A 16008-nucleotide genomic window follows, 5' to 3' on the forward strand; every position below is an offset into this window, starting at 1 on the left:
TGAAACATACTGCTGCAGAAATAATATATTTTTGACAAACCGTAGACAGGGAACAGAAGTATGCTACTGCCGCCACATCAAAAACCAACAATTAACGTTCAGCTACTGAAATATGCGACTCCGAACACCGACACAAAGCCAGCGTGAGACAAAATTCGCTGGGGGACATCTGTCACCCACGCGCCTAATCTAGGGTTAATTGAAAGCACTGTAACTCATGATGTATCCCTGACATCAAGGGAATAATATGGTTTTTAAGAGGCTGTGTGATCACCACGGACAGAGATACAAGCTCTGCGACCTAATTCTATGCTTCTCAAATCTCATGTATCTCAATGTCTACGTCTTTCCATACCGTTTTAAACGTGCTTAATAGGATTCAACTCGAAGCAACAGGCAGGCCAGTCCATTCACCGACTATTCTCTGTTCTCAAGAGCTTCACTACCTTTATTTTTCGATGCGGCCACTCATTGTCACCCACTAATAAAAAGTTGTAGCCGATCACCCATCTGAAAAAAAGTACATCGGAAGAAGCGCAGTCTACAATAACCTTCACCGGTAAATGTACCGCGTTAATACATATAGGGGTTCGTATGTAAATGACATATCATATTTCCTCATACAAAAACACCGGAACATCAAAATGATCATGTTAGACAATGTTTCTGGATTCATTGTATGTTCTCACCTCTCGTGAGAAGAGTATATGTGCTCAGTTACTAGTCACATTGAGTCTGCTTTCATCGGAGATTGGAATGCGAAACAACTCCTCGGTCACTCGTGATGTTCTTGGAACAATACCAATCGTTTCCACTAGTGTGACAGTGTCAACGAAATGTAACGCATTGGGTTTAGGGAATGAGATCATTCCCATACAGTCGACAACTATGACAAGCGTGAAATTGGGCACCTTGGAGACCTCTTAAATGTGGTTGCATTTGTATCGCCACCCGGATAACTCAGTTGGTAGAGTGTTACGCTTTTAGCCTAACGATCAATGGTCAAATCCCCCATTTTCTTGAGATGTTGCGCTTATCTTTACTTTCAAAATATCGAATATTAATGTGTTGAATAATTTAAAGACTATTTCTGCTATTATGACAATTAATGATTGATCCTGAAGATGGTACGGAATTTAAATAGGCATATCAAAGCATAAAATAGGTGTTTATTTTGATCGGATAAACACTTTTTTCTTCCGAAAAGAAATGAAATTTAACTTACGACAAGCGAAATGTCTCAAGTCTTATAAGCAACAGCAGTCTATCAAAGTTTTTGATCTCAAACACTGTTTTAGTGTCCGATGATTCATAGTAACTCCTCGTCTCTCGTCTCATGCTCAACGATGAACTCCCTCGTGTTTATATGAATAGCTTTCGCGGCATTGATATAGGATACTTGAGATCGACTCTCAGAGGTAGCTCATGCTTTCCGGATTCCACGTAAAGCCTTCGGTGCAAGTATGTTATAGCATGGTTGCTGAACGGAACGCTAAATTAAATCAATTCATCTCGATTCCGTGGGCAATACTAATTGAATTAAGATTACTTAAAGGACCACAGAAACAAGTGTTCCGGTTGGGACGATTCAAAAACAAAAGGGAAAGAGGATAAAAACCATATTCTTAAAACAGAAAGGTATAGGATTCGTGTGTCTATTCGAGCGATCGTTTCCATTTTCAAAAAAAGTTACTATGCATTGAATGATATAAGAAATATTTATGCTAATATGACAATTAATGATCCTAAAGATGATATGGAATTGAAATTGGTGCACCAAATTCTAGAAGAAATATTTTCATTAAATTTGTGGTCAAACACACCTTATTAGACCAAAATAGACTTTAGACTTATGAGAACTCAATGATAAAACTGATCGTAGCAGATCTATCTATAACTTCGGGTTGTAATACTGGAAAAGATCAAAGTTGAATCTTATTCTTGAAACTACATGAAAAAGCTATTTATTGCTATCTCTGTTACTTTAACATTTTTTGCTATATGAAGATAAGTAAACGGTTCATAGAATTTCTGGTTGCAATAAAGGAATGAAATCCGAAGTGGAGCTTACTTTTGGGACATTTAATGGATGTTAACTGGATGCTACTCACTATCTATTATAGCTTTTGTTCAATTGCGATCAACATTGTAACCTCAAATTCTTTACTTCTATAATTGTGGTTTGTATAGATTGTTAACGGAGGAAAAAGAACAATTTCCTAAGAGGCTGAAACGATTCGAAAAGACCTTTTCTCCCTATCTCTTACCGGTTTTGGTCTATGTTGATCAACGTTCAAATGGGACATCACTCAATTTCTACCACTTCCAGTTTCAACAGAGATTTAACGGATTAAATGGAGCTTATCATTGGGGTGAAAAATTTATTTTATGAAGCCATATTTGCGTTGCGCAATGGTCCTGAACGTATTCACCTTTAATGTTTATTTACTTTGCAACCACATTGTACTATTTTCTTACTATTGTTTTTCCTAATTTAGTGATTGAGTTCGTTGAATAAGCAATGGCATTGGAAAGGGTAAATACATTAAAATATGATATTGCTGTAGCTTCACTACTACCAAGTACCCATCAACGACTCTCTGACACTTACAATGATGATGTGTTCAGCATAAAAGTTGATGTTTATAGCAAGTGGTTGTTTGTGAAAGCACGCACAGAAGCACTACGTGAAGATGCTGTACGTGATTCTGAAGGAATGATGTATATTACCGGTACAGATAAGAAACATGCAGTATCAATTTTCTGGACTGATGTTTAAATTGTTACCATTGAGCTATTATGTACTCTAATGGAACTAGCAAATTCAGAAATTAGCCATGATAAATACCTGATAACTGTATTCCCTAGATCATGAATTTGCAATACGAACGGGACATAAGCTAATATGCATAGAAGTTTGAAGACCTATTCCATATTTTGTGCTTACACAAGAACAAAAGTTTGGTCTAGCATATTGCTATAAGATAAGGACATGTCTCAAGTACAATAAGACATACGTATATTCGAATTGCCCGCTTCGAGTTTCCGCTGATCCTAACAGTTATTCTGGAAAAGTAGTTCCTACAATTAGAAATAGTAACGCTTCAGAACTGTTATGCCTAATATTGATAGAATGCCAATTTATCCTATCAACTGGAACAAGGTATAAAATACAATTTCGTGCCTACCTAAACCAAGCCAGGTAACTGTGACCATTATCGACAGTTTTCGTTGCATTCAATGCAAAAATATCAATTTATGTCCTTCTATTTCATTCTGCAAATTAGATGGAGAATATACCTGATGACCGAGAAATGTCAATGGCTCTTAAGAACAAAGTAACTTAGCAGATAAAAACGTAAAAGATCAAACCACTTCTTCTTAGTTTAGTGACACACAGGTTGATAGCTTCTTTATATTGTGCATCATGTAACACTGAAATAGTGTTTTTGATCTGAGAAGGTAAACTAGTGTTGACCACGACACTCGAAACATATTTCGTTCCACTCCTCGTTGAACGTGTGGAGATGATTTTTCGTGGAGGAAAGACTCTTTCTACCGCTATTTCATCTCGTAATTTTAGATTTTCTGTTTGGTTTGGTATATAAGCTTCCAAAATTTCAACTCACAGTCAGCATCCAGAAAAGAACCAGATTCACGAGAAAACGCATCAAACCGCACACTCACAAAACTTTGGCCAGTGGGGGGATCGAACCCACGACCTTCGCGTTATTAGCACGACGCTCTAACCAACTGAGCTAACCGGCCACGATGACAAAGGCTGTAATTTCTTTTTGTAAAATGTAGAATATATACTTACTCGATCAAAATTTACAGCTGGTTTACGCTTTGATGCGTCTATTTAAATACCATGGCATCTTAAGAATCGATCAATGATTATCATAATACCAGAAAGAGTCATCAGATTATTCAAAGCATTAATAGTTGTATTTTCGAAGTAAAAATGAATCTTTTCTCGCCCGAACAGGGACTCGAACCCTGGACCGTTAGGTTAAAAGCCTAACGCTCTACCGACTTTTTTTAAAATTACTTTTTATTTACATTATTTTCGAGTCACAGTGAGAAAGTTACATAATTTACAATTGTAATTATTTGCACAGAAAAATGTGTATAAGGAAAACCGTTACATTATAATTACACAGAGTGACCATAGAAGAGATAATGAAGGTAATTGGCAAATAGTGTTTTCTTCCTTGGTGGGGGAAATTTACCATATTTTAGACACAGGAAGTCTTTGTACTTGTGATGTGCTTGAGGAGAACGAGGAGACAGAATATATTCAATGGTGTTTGCACTAAGCCAAACGACAGAATGATGTTTCTGTTGTGGAAAGTGTTTAAAAGCAGGTAACATAAGCATTTCAACAGTAATACAGTCAGAGCTGATTTTACACAGATATTGAATCATTTCACAATACATTTTCCAAACTGGTTTTGATCTGTTGCAAAGTGTGAGACGATGTTCCAACGTATCCACTTTTCCGCAGAGATCACATCGATTGTCGTATGTAATCTGGAGATGATGTCGTTTTCCCTTAGTGTCAATGATGTTGTTAACAGCCCTGTACCATAACGAACAAGCTGAGGTTGATAGAAAATTCAAGGAAATGTTCCTCCATATCTGCGTCCAATTCGTATTAGGTAAGTTGAAAGTTATGCGATGACAGTGGCTGTTTTTTTGTTGTAATAGCAACGTATACAGAAGTTTGACACTTTTAGGAATATGTTGGGTGCCACTGGCAGAAAAGTAAAAGTAAGTACATATAACGTCCGTAAAATACCAAAAGTCGGGAGGAATGAGAGGCAAACACACAGGTAATGTTCCATCATTGGTATCAACTAGAGATGAAAGTAATGTACTGCTGAGTTGGTTTCCAATACCTTGTATATTTTGGAATCCTCTGTAGTAGAATAAAGCTTTTATTTTACTTTCAACATGTATCAAGTACAGTCCTCCTGCATGATAGGGCAAACAGGTAGCTGGATAGCGCACTCGAAAATCATACCTGCCCACAATAACCAGTTGCCGATGCTTGTAAATTTGTGAATATAAAGTTTAGGCATAATCAAAATTTGACATATGTACCACAGCTTAGAAAAGGCATAAGTGTTCACAAAATACACACGAGATATCAACGAAAGTTAACGATATTGGTGCTGATGTAAAACAGATCTGACCCTCAAGAAAACATCTTCAAAATTTTTAGAAATGCTCTCATGCAAGTTGCAGGAAAAATAAATGCCCAATACTTTGAGAACTGGCACCACTGTCGGGAAATGGTCATATGAATTTGTAGAACCATTCCCTAAGGGCATGAGTTTAGTTTTTGCTCTATTAAGAAGTGCGCCTGAGTGATCACAGTACTTTTGAACACAATCTTCAACTAGTTCTAAATCCTGTGGGTCCCGAAGAAATACAGTTACGTCATCAGCAAAACTACACACTTTGACAGAAACAGTGCAGATATGAAGACCCTGGATACGTTGATTGATGCTGTATAGTAAAGGACATATAGAAATTATGAATAGACTCATACTTAATGGACAGCCTTGCCTGACACTACGTTTTATGGCAATAGGAGTGGTCAGAAACCCGTTGACTTTTAGTTTTGACTGTGCAGCATCATACAAAACTCGAATCCAACGGATAAATAAGTCGTCTACTCCCATATGGTGCAACAAAGACCACAAATAATTGTGATTTACACGATCAAATGCCTGGTTGAAATCTAAGGCAAGCAAGGCATGACTAGTATTGTGAGACTGGTAATTCGCAATAACATCACGCAGAGTTTGTAGCACGTGGTAAATTTTCTTATCACCTCCTCGGGCATACTGAAATGGTCCAGCAAGAATTTCAATAAATGGAAGGAGTCTATTGTTCAAACAACGAGCAAGTAATTTGTAATCGCAATTGAGAAGAGTTATGGGTCGATAGTGAGTAACATTTGTAGGATGTGCTTGTTTGGGTATAAACACTGTAACACAAGGAGTACGATACAGTTTCTGTGGATTGTCGCTGAAATATTCGTTAACTAGAGAAGTTAGTAACTCACCAACGAGGGGAAAAATTTAATATACCATTCTGCAGATATTCCATCTAGTCCTGGAGATTTTCCTTTAGGAGCTGCCATGACTGCTTGTTGTACATCTACAATAGTAAATGGGCGCACTAGAAATTGTCGTGTTGTATCATCAAGAACACAAGACGGTGATGTGAAAGATTCCTCAGGCATTGTATTAACTTCAGAAAGGCCATAAAGGTTCTTGTAATACAACAAAAATGCACTTTTAATGGAGGCAAGATCTTCATGAAGTTGCCCTTCCTCATCACGAATGTGATGGATCCATTTGCCTTGGCCTCGTTTCATTTTACGAAGTACATGGTATAATGATGGTTCTTCATCAGCATCTACTAAGGGAACCTTGCTTCTAATCTTGAGTCCACCTACACGTCGGCGATTCAAATTTAAAAGCAATGCTTGATAACGTTTAACCTGAGGTAACATGGACAAATCAGAAACAGCAGCACATCGAGCTTCTCATAAGCATCTGTTATAAAAGTAAAGCAATTTGTGAAGATCGCGAGACTTTTCGGAGGAGTACCAACGGCAGAAACTCGCAAATCGTGGTTTGAAGTAAGTATGCCACCACTCTGTAACAGTGGGAAAATATTTCCTCTGCCTAAGCCAGTATTGCCATTTTGATTGAAATTCAGCACAAAAGTGTTCGTCTTCCAATAACGATATATTTAATTGCCAGTAACCTCTACCTCGTTCAACAGTTAGATTATTTAAAGAAAAAGTTACAACATAAGCAGAGTGATCAGAAAAGGAAGTATGCACAATTTCAACTTGTTGAATACACGGCACCATTGGTGGGGAGACATATATACGGTCAAGGCGTGATGCACTTTGATAGGATAAGTACGTATAATCACGAGCCTGTGGCCTCAGACATATCCATGTATCTTGTAAATGAAGTCCAGTCACTAAGTCCTGGAGGGCATGACTGAAATTAAAGCCTGGGGTTTGATCTTCAGGCCGTAAAACGCAATTATAATCCCCTGCCATAATTAATCTATCAACATTAGGTCCTAGTGTAAGAGCTACATCCTGGGAGAAGAAGGAATTTCGATCGGTTCGAGCATGTGAGCCACTCGGAGCATAAAGGTTGACAAGATTGATATCTCCTAGTTTACCACTTAGTATGCGACCAGACGGGTGACACACAGGAGAAGAGAAACGAGTGGAAGATCTGAAAGCAATTGCTGTACCTGTGCCACTATTGTTAAAATTATTTTCGACTATGTATGATGGACTTAGATTCAGGTCCGGTACACCAACTTCTTGGGAAAAAGCAACATCAATTCCTTCACTTCGTAGAAAATCACAGAGTGCAAATTTCTTGACGGGGCTTTGTAAATTGTTAATATTAATTGTAGCTAGTTTAAGCAACATCACATTGGCAAATACACACAAAGACCAATAAAAAATAAAGTTCTTGAAATAAAATAGCAAAAATAGCATAGCAACTAACATAGGAATTAATTAAACAAAATTTAGAACATATAAATAGCATAGAGTAAACTTGACCGAATTAATAAAAAAGAAACTAACATAGCTGAACCCAGTGTAAACTTAACCCAATAAAAATACAACTTACAAGAGAAAGAATTACAGCCTAGCAGCACCTCCTTTACACATGCTAGAAATATTTGCGTCAGTTTCAGACTTTTTGAACAACTTTTGACTCAATTCATTCCTTTTTGTACGTTTGCGACGAGTACGGGTTTCTTCGGTAATTGCACTTAAATCTGTGATAGGAGAATCAACCTGTATGTCACTAGACTGAGTAGACATGGTGTGATCAGTTGCATTGTTATCAGGCAAGTCATTCCGCTCTTGGGAACCAGGGAAACTGCAAACCTTACCATCACTTTCTGTAGAATACAACTTATCAGAAGAAACTTCTTGCTCACTAGGTATAGTCGCCATGTCATGTGCAGAATGAGATGGAGGGACTTCCGTTGAAATGTGTACTGTGGTACGGGAGATAACGGTAGCTGAGGATCATGATCACAGTTAACTGGCTCCTCAGTAAGAATACCATTAGATGTATTTGTTTGAACTCCTGACGAAAGAGAATTCGTATTGTTTGTCTCACAAACGGAACTTGATAGTACTGGAAAATTATTTTTGTCAAAGGTAGGCATACTGGGGTCAGGTGGGCAAGAAACTATATTTGATGCCTTCTTCCTGTTGCGAGATGGAACTGGAATGCTATAAAATTTAGGCATAAGAGTAGCTGAAGGATCACTATTTTTAATGGTAGGAGCCACTTTTCCAGCATAACTGTTAGGATCACTGGGTACGCGAAGAGGACAATTGGAATACATATGTGCACCATTACACCTGAGACAGGTCCGTATCTGATTAGGGTATGTTACACAAAACTTTTGCCCTTGAATAACTACAAAAGATGGAATAGGTTTTTTAACTTCCATACGTATTAGCTTACGTCCCGTTCGTATTGGGTACACATGTTCGACAGAATACATTTCATCAGAGATGTTAGATATGACACCATAGTCACTAAGTACTTTTCGAATGTCTGAATCTGCAAGTCCCATTGGAGTACATAACAACTTAACAGTCACAATTTGAACATCAGCCTAGGAAACTGGGATTGTGTGTTTTCCATTTGTATCAGTATAATACACAGTTCCATCAGAAGTACGCAAAACATTTTCACATAAATCTTCCGTACGAAGTTTCACAAACAAAAATTTACGATAAACGTCCATTTCTATGCTTAATACATCATCAACAGAAAATCGAAAATTATCACTGAGCCACTGATGCAAGGTCAAGCTACTTGGTCGCTCCGAAACACCACCAAAATCATATTTTAAGGTATTTACAATTTTTAACGACATGATGTATTCAACTAAATCAGTCACGAAGACAAACACAACAAGAAAAGAAAAAAAACAGCAAACTTGATTGCTAAGGAAAGCAACGCTGAAGGTAAACACGTCAAGGCTTCTAGCACAGAGCGAAGACACGTCTACACCCTTCAACAACCAAACACAGTATGTCCTACCGACTGAGCTATCCGGGCTGGCAATAATTGGCCTGGACATAAAATTTCTGTTCAAAGTCATTTCTCAGCACGTGCACACAATTACATGTATAATTTAAGGACGAAAGTATGTTTCGGTAACTTAATGTATGCTTTGGCATATATTGCCGAAGTTTGAACCCTACGTAAAATGTAGTTCTACACTAAAGTATGATTCAAGAAACAACAGAAAAAACACACGTGGTTAGAAGAACGTAGATGACGCTTTTAAACAGATCCAATAACCTAAACCTGAGTTAGGCGCGTATGATTTTGTTGCACGATTAGGCGCCTGGGTGACAGGTGTCACCACCTATTAAAACATACTGCTGCAGAAATAATATATTTTTGACAAACCGTAGACAGGGAACAGAAGTATGCTACTGCCGCCACATCAAAAACCAACAATTAACGTTCAGCTACTGAAATGTGCGACTCCGAACACCGACACAAAGCCAGCGTGAGACAAAATTCACTGGGGGACACCTGTCACCCACGCGCCTAATCTAGGGTTAATTGAAAGCACTGTAACTCATGATCTATCCCTGACATTAAGGGAATAATATGGTTTTTAAGAGGCTGTGTGATCACCACGGACAGAGATACAAGCTCTGCGACCTAATTCTATGCTTCTCAAATCTCATGTATCTCAATGTCTACGTCTTTCCATACCGTTTTAAACGTGCTTAATAGGATTCAACTCGAAGCAACAGGCAGGCCAGTCCATTCACCGACTATTCTCTGTTCTCAAGAGCTTCACTAGCTTTATTTTTCGATGCGGCCACTCATTGTCACCCACTAATAAAAAGTTGTAGCCGATCACCCATCTGAAAAAAAGCACATCGGCAGAAACGCAGTCTACAATAACCTTCACCGGTAAATGTACCGCGTTAATACATATAGGGGTTCGTATGTAAATGACATATCATATTTCCTCATACAAAAACACCGGAACATCAAAATGATCATGTTAGACAATGTTTCTGGATTCATTGTATGTTCTCACCTCTCGTGAGAAGAGTATATGTGCTCAGTTACTAGTCACATTGAGTCTGCTTTCATCGGAGATTGGAATTCGAAACAACTCCTCGGTCACTCGTGATTTTGTTGGAACAACACCAATCGTTCCCACCACTGTGACAGTGTCAACGAAATGTAACGCATTGGATTTAGCGAATGAGATCATTCCCATACAGTAGACAACTATGACAAGCGTGAAATTGGGCACCTTGGAGACCTCTTAAATGTGGTTGCATTTGTATCGCCACCCGGATAACTCAGTTGGTAGAGTGTTATGCTTTTAGCCTAACGATCCAATGGTCAAATCCCCCCTTTTTTGAGATGTTGCGTTTGTCTTTACTTTTAAAATATCGAATATTAATGTCTTGAATAATTTAAAGACTATTTCTGCTATTATGACAATTAATGATTGATCCTGAAGATGGTACGGAATTTAAATAGGCATATCAAAGCATAAAATAGGTGTTTATTTTGATCGAATAAACACTTTTTTCTCCCGAAAAGAAATGAAACTTTAACTTACGACAAGCGAAATGTCTCAAGTCTTATAAGCAATAGCAGTCTATCAAAGTTTTTGATCTCAAACACTGTTTTAGTGTCCGATGATTCACAGTAACTCCTCGTCTCTCGTCTCATGCTCAACGATGAACTCCCTCGTGGTTATATGAATAGCTTTCGCGGCATTGATATAGGATACTTGAGATCGACTCTCAGAGGTAGCTCATGCGTTCCGGATTCCACGTAAAGCCTTCGGTGCAAGTATGTTATAGCATGGTTGCTGAACGGAACGCTAAATTAAATCAATTCATCTCGATTCCGTGGGCAATACTAATTGAATTAAGATTACTTAAAGGACCACAGAGACAAGTGTTCCGGTTGGGACGATTCAAAAACAAAAGGGAAAGAGGATAAAAACCATATTCTTAAAACAGAAAGGTATAGGATTCGTGTGTCTATTCGAGCGATCGTTTCCATTTTCAAAAAAAGTTACTATGCATTGAATGATATAAGAAATATTTATGCTAATATGACAATTAATGATCCTAAAGATGATATGGAATTGAAATTGGTGCACCAAATTCTAGAAGAAATATTTTTATTAAATTTGTGGTCAAACACACGTTATTAGACCAAAATAGACTTCAGACTTATGAGAACTCAATGATAAAACTGATCGTAGCAGATCTATCTATAACTTCGGGTTGTAATACTGGAAAAGATCAAAGTTGAATCTTATTCTTGAAACTACATGAAAAAGCTATTTATTGCTATCTCTGTTACTTTAACATTTTTTGCTATATGAAGATAAGTAAACGGTTCATAGAATTTCTGGTTGCAATAAAGGAATGAAATCCGAAGTGGAGCTTACTTTTGGGACATTTAATGGATGTTAACTGGATGCTACTCACTATCTATTATAGCTTTTGTTCAATTGCGATCAACATTGTAACCTCAAATTCTTTACTTCTATAATTGTGGTTTGTATAGATTGTTAACGGAGGAAAAAGAACAATTTCCTAAGAGGCTGAAACGATTCGAAAAGACCTTTTCTCCCTATCTCTTACCGGTTTTGGTCTATGTTGATCAACGTTCAAATGAGACATCACTCAATTTCTACCACTTCCAGTTTCAACAGAGATTTAACGGATTAAATGGAGGTTATCATTGGGGTGCAACATTTATTTTATGAAGCCATATTTGCGTTGCGCAATGGTCCTGAACGTATTCACCTTTAATGTTTATTTACTTTGCAACCACATTGTACTATTTTCTTACTATTGTTTTTCCTAATTTAGTGATTGAGTTCGTTGAATAATATATGGCATGCGAAAGGGTAAGTACAGTAAAATATGATATTGGTGTAGTTTTACTACTACCAAGTACCCATCAACGACTCTCTGACACTTACAATGATGATGTGTTCAGCATAAAAGTTGATGTTTATAGGAAGTGGTTGTATGTGAAAGCACGCACAGAAGTTCTACGTGAAGACGCTGTACGTGATTCTGAAGGAGTGGTGTATTTTACCGGTGCAGATGAGAAACATGCAGTATCGATTTTCTGGACTGATGTTTAAATTGTTACCATTAAGTTATTATGTACTCTAATGGAACTAGCAAATTCAGAAATTAGCCATGATAAATACCTGATAACTGTATTCCCTAGATCATGAATTTGCAATACGAACGGGACATAAGTTAATATGCACAGAAGTTTGAAGATCTATTCCATATTTTGTGCTTACACAAGAACAAAAGTTTGGTCTAGCATATTGCAATAAGATAAGGACATTTCTCAAGTACAATAAGGCATATGTATATTCGAATTGCCTGCTTCGAGTTTCCACTGAACCTAACAGTTTTTCTCGAAAAGTAGTTCCTACGTTTAGAAGTAGTAACCCTTCAGAACTCTTAAGCCTAAATTTGATAGCATGCCAATTTATTCTATAAACTGGAATAAGGTATCAAATACAATTTAGCGCCTACCTCAACTTGTATGCCTCTCTGTAACAAAAATACATTTGCGGAACTAATATATAATATACATAAGTTGCATGTGTGAGTTGGACAATGCTAATAAAATTTCATCACAAGTTCAAGTAGGTGCATGTAGTAGTAAGCCAGGTAACTGTGATCATTATCAACATTTTTCGTTGTATTCAATTCAAAAGATATCAATGGATGTCCCTCCATTTGATTCTGCAAATAAGATGGACAATATACCTGGTGACCGAGAAATTGATTCCGAAATTTTCTACTATATAGAGTATAACTCAGCTTTCCAATTGCACTGGTTCTTAAGAACAAAGTAACCTTCCTAATAAAAACGTAAGAGATCAAACCACTTCTCCTTAGTTTACTGACACACAGGTTGATAGCTTCTTTCTGTTGTGCATCATGTGACACTGAAATAGTGTTTTTGATCTGAGAAGGTAAACTAATGTTGATCACGACATTCCATACATATCTCGCTCTACTCCTCGTTGAACGTGTGGAGATGATTTTTCGTGGAGGAAAGACCCTTTCTATTCTTATTTCATCTCGTAATCTTAGATTTTCTTTTTGGTTTGTTATATAAGCATCCAAAATTCCAACTTGCAGTCAGCCTCCAGAAAAGAATTAGATTCACGAGAAGACGCATCAAAGCGCACAATCACAAAAATTTTGGCCAGTGAGGGGATCGAACCCACGACCTTCGCGTTATTAGCACGACGCTCTAACCAACTTAGCTAACTTTTTTAAAACCTTCTTTATTGAGAAGAACAAACAAAGTACATGAACATATTAAGAATTTAAAAAAAGTGAATTAAGTCATTTGTAAAAAAAATGGTAAAATAAAAAAAAGGAAAAGAAGAAAAAACTGACATAATGAACAAAGACAATGCATATATACATAGGTGTCTGCACGGGGCAGGCAGGTTACATTATTATTTGTAAATTTACCACGAGTTATTCCTACATTATCATGAGCTGATGTGTCAAAAGTGTATTACAGATTTGTCATCTTTCTGTTTTTCTTTTTTTCTTTTTTTTATAACATTACATACACGGACAAAGATTCTGTAAGAACAGTTAAATAGTTTGCAAAAAATTTCCTTTTTCGTGCAGGTGAGAGAAGGCTGGCCTGATATTGCAAATATTGCTTGTATAATTCTATATGATAAGGCCGATTAGTATGCACAAGAAACATAATTGTCTGTATAGTTATCCAGATAACAGCATTGTTTTTAAATGTCGGAAAATAATTAAAAGCAGGCCACAAAATAAGTTCTGTTACAGTAAAGCTATGAGGTGAAAGACGACAAATTTTACTAATTAAAATACAAAAATACGTCCAAATGATTGGTACGTTGGAACAGGCATGAAACTTATGTGCTAGTGTATCAAGATTGTTGCAGTATGGGCATATATTACTATTTACAATACCTATATTGTGAAGTTTTTCCAATGTTTCGTATACATTATTGACTATGAAATACCAGGTTGTACGTTGGTGGTGGGTGAGAAAGGAAGCGTTGATGTTTTTCCAATAGCATTCCAATTTTTGTGTGGGTGCTTTAAGACAACAGTCGGTATACTAGTAACCCACAAGCGAACATAGCGCCAGTAAAGGTTGTTGACCGAACCAGTTTCAATTGGATCTTTTGCTAGCAAGGCGTATACCATATCAAGTATGACATCACGTAAATGAGGAAATTTGTAGCTCCAAGGAAACACGTGTACTGGCGCCTGAAGGTCTAAACAGTGGAAGCAGACATTGATAACAGCAGCCGTAATCGAAGTCTCGTGTTCACAGACCAGCTTACAACTTCTGTGCATAAGAAGGGCACGTGCCTGTGCTTCTATGTGCAAAAAGCCTATGCCTCCTTCACGTGAGGGGAGGTAGAGTTGATTCTTAGCCACGCGTAAGATTTTGGGATGCCATAAGAAAAACAAAGCTTGACTGGTTAACTAGTTAGATATTTTAACTGGCATTGGTAAAATCTGTGCAATGTGGCTGAAAATACTAAAAACAGACGTTTTGAGAAATAAGTTTCTACTAAAAATGTTCATGTTTCGCTGTCTATGAGTAATAAGAAGACTTCGGATTTTATTTGCTGTAAGATTATATGACTGTTCTACTGTTTGATTGATATTATTGTACCACCATACACCAAGTATTTTGACACTTTGAACCGTATCATAGTAGTTGCTATATGAAGCATTGTATTCTGAATGAATACATAATATTTTTGTTTTTCTGTGATTGAGTTGCGCTCCAGAAGCCTGTTGATATAAGGTTAATAACCGTTGTAGGCAATTCATGTCGGCCGGATTTTGTAAACAATAGTGGGAATCATCTATATAACTTTGTACAGTGAGTTTGGTAATGTAGACAGACACACCAGGGAGTAAACGTTCAGTCGCGTATATAAGTGGTGCAAGGGACAAACTGAATAATAAACTTGACATTGGGTCACCTTGCAAAATACCATTATTAATGTTTATTGGGTTACTTAAGCCACCATTAACTTTAATTTTTGACAATCTATGCGTATAAATTCCTCGTACAAGAGAAATAAAGGAGGACCCAAAACCATATTTCTCAAGGACTTTGAATAAGTAGTCATGGTTAATCCTATCAAAAGCTTGAGAATAATCCGTGGCTAAAACAGCAACGGGTGAAGGAGCAGTGGATTCGTGGTAGGAAATGAAATCTCTAAGATTTGATAAAGCCTTATAGATCGGGTTCTTTTGGCCTATTCCATATTGATGTGAACTTAGCAGTTTGTCACTAAACACTTTTATTCGTGCAGTAAGACAGCGTGTTAAAATTTTTAAATCCGTACACAGAAGGGAAATAGGTCTTAAATCATTAACACTGGAAGTGCGAGAATGTTTAGGTACTAAAACTGTAACACCTGTGCGGAGAGATTCACCTAGAACAAGAGTCTGCCTATATTCATTGAAAAGGTTTGTAAGAAAGGGTGCTAATATATCGATAAAGGTTATATAGAATTCTAGAGGTAGGGAATCAATCCCCGTAGATTTTCCTCGACGGCCGGAAGCAATGGCTGATTTAACCTCGTCGACTGTAAATGGACTAGATAGATATTCTTGATCCTGTTCTTGCAAGACTGTAGGAAGATAGTTGAGAATTTCAGGACTGTCACAGAAGGAAGTAGGTTTGGCATACAGCTGTTTATAATGATTTGTGACACAATGTATTACTTCCTCACCGACATACACGTGACCTGTGGCATCTTTAAGCTGAGATATAAATTTCTGCTTTCCGCGCATGAGTTCTTTGCTGATTTGTACAATTCCGGGAGAGCTAACCGGCCTAGATGATATAGTCTGCAATT

The 16008-nt window shown here is 37.3% G+C and overlaps 2 non-coding genes across 2 annotated transcripts; both read right to left on the bottom strand.

The window, feature by feature from the left end:
• Positions 1–3694: 3694 nt before the first annotated feature.
• On the bottom strand, positions 3695–3768 carry TRNAI-AAU (transfer RNA isoleucine (anticodon AAU)). Its single transcript has one exon. It is a non-coding gene; the product is annotated as a tRNA-Ile (tRNA).
• Positions 3769–13328: 9560 nt separating this feature from the next.
• On the bottom strand, positions 13329–13409 carry TRNAI-AAU (transfer RNA isoleucine (anticodon AAU)). The gene has a single exon. It is a non-coding gene; the product is annotated as a tRNA-Ile (tRNA).
• Positions 13410–16008: the final 2599 nt, after the last annotated feature.

The sequence above is a fragment of the Thermobia domestica genome, chromosome 15 (assembly GCF_964235325.1).
Source record: "Thermobia domestica chromosome 15, izTheDome1.hap1.1, whole genome shotgun sequence".
In the NCBI taxonomy this organism is placed as follows: Eukaryota; Metazoa; Arthropoda; class Insecta; order Zygentoma; family Lepismatidae; genus Thermobia; species Thermobia domestica.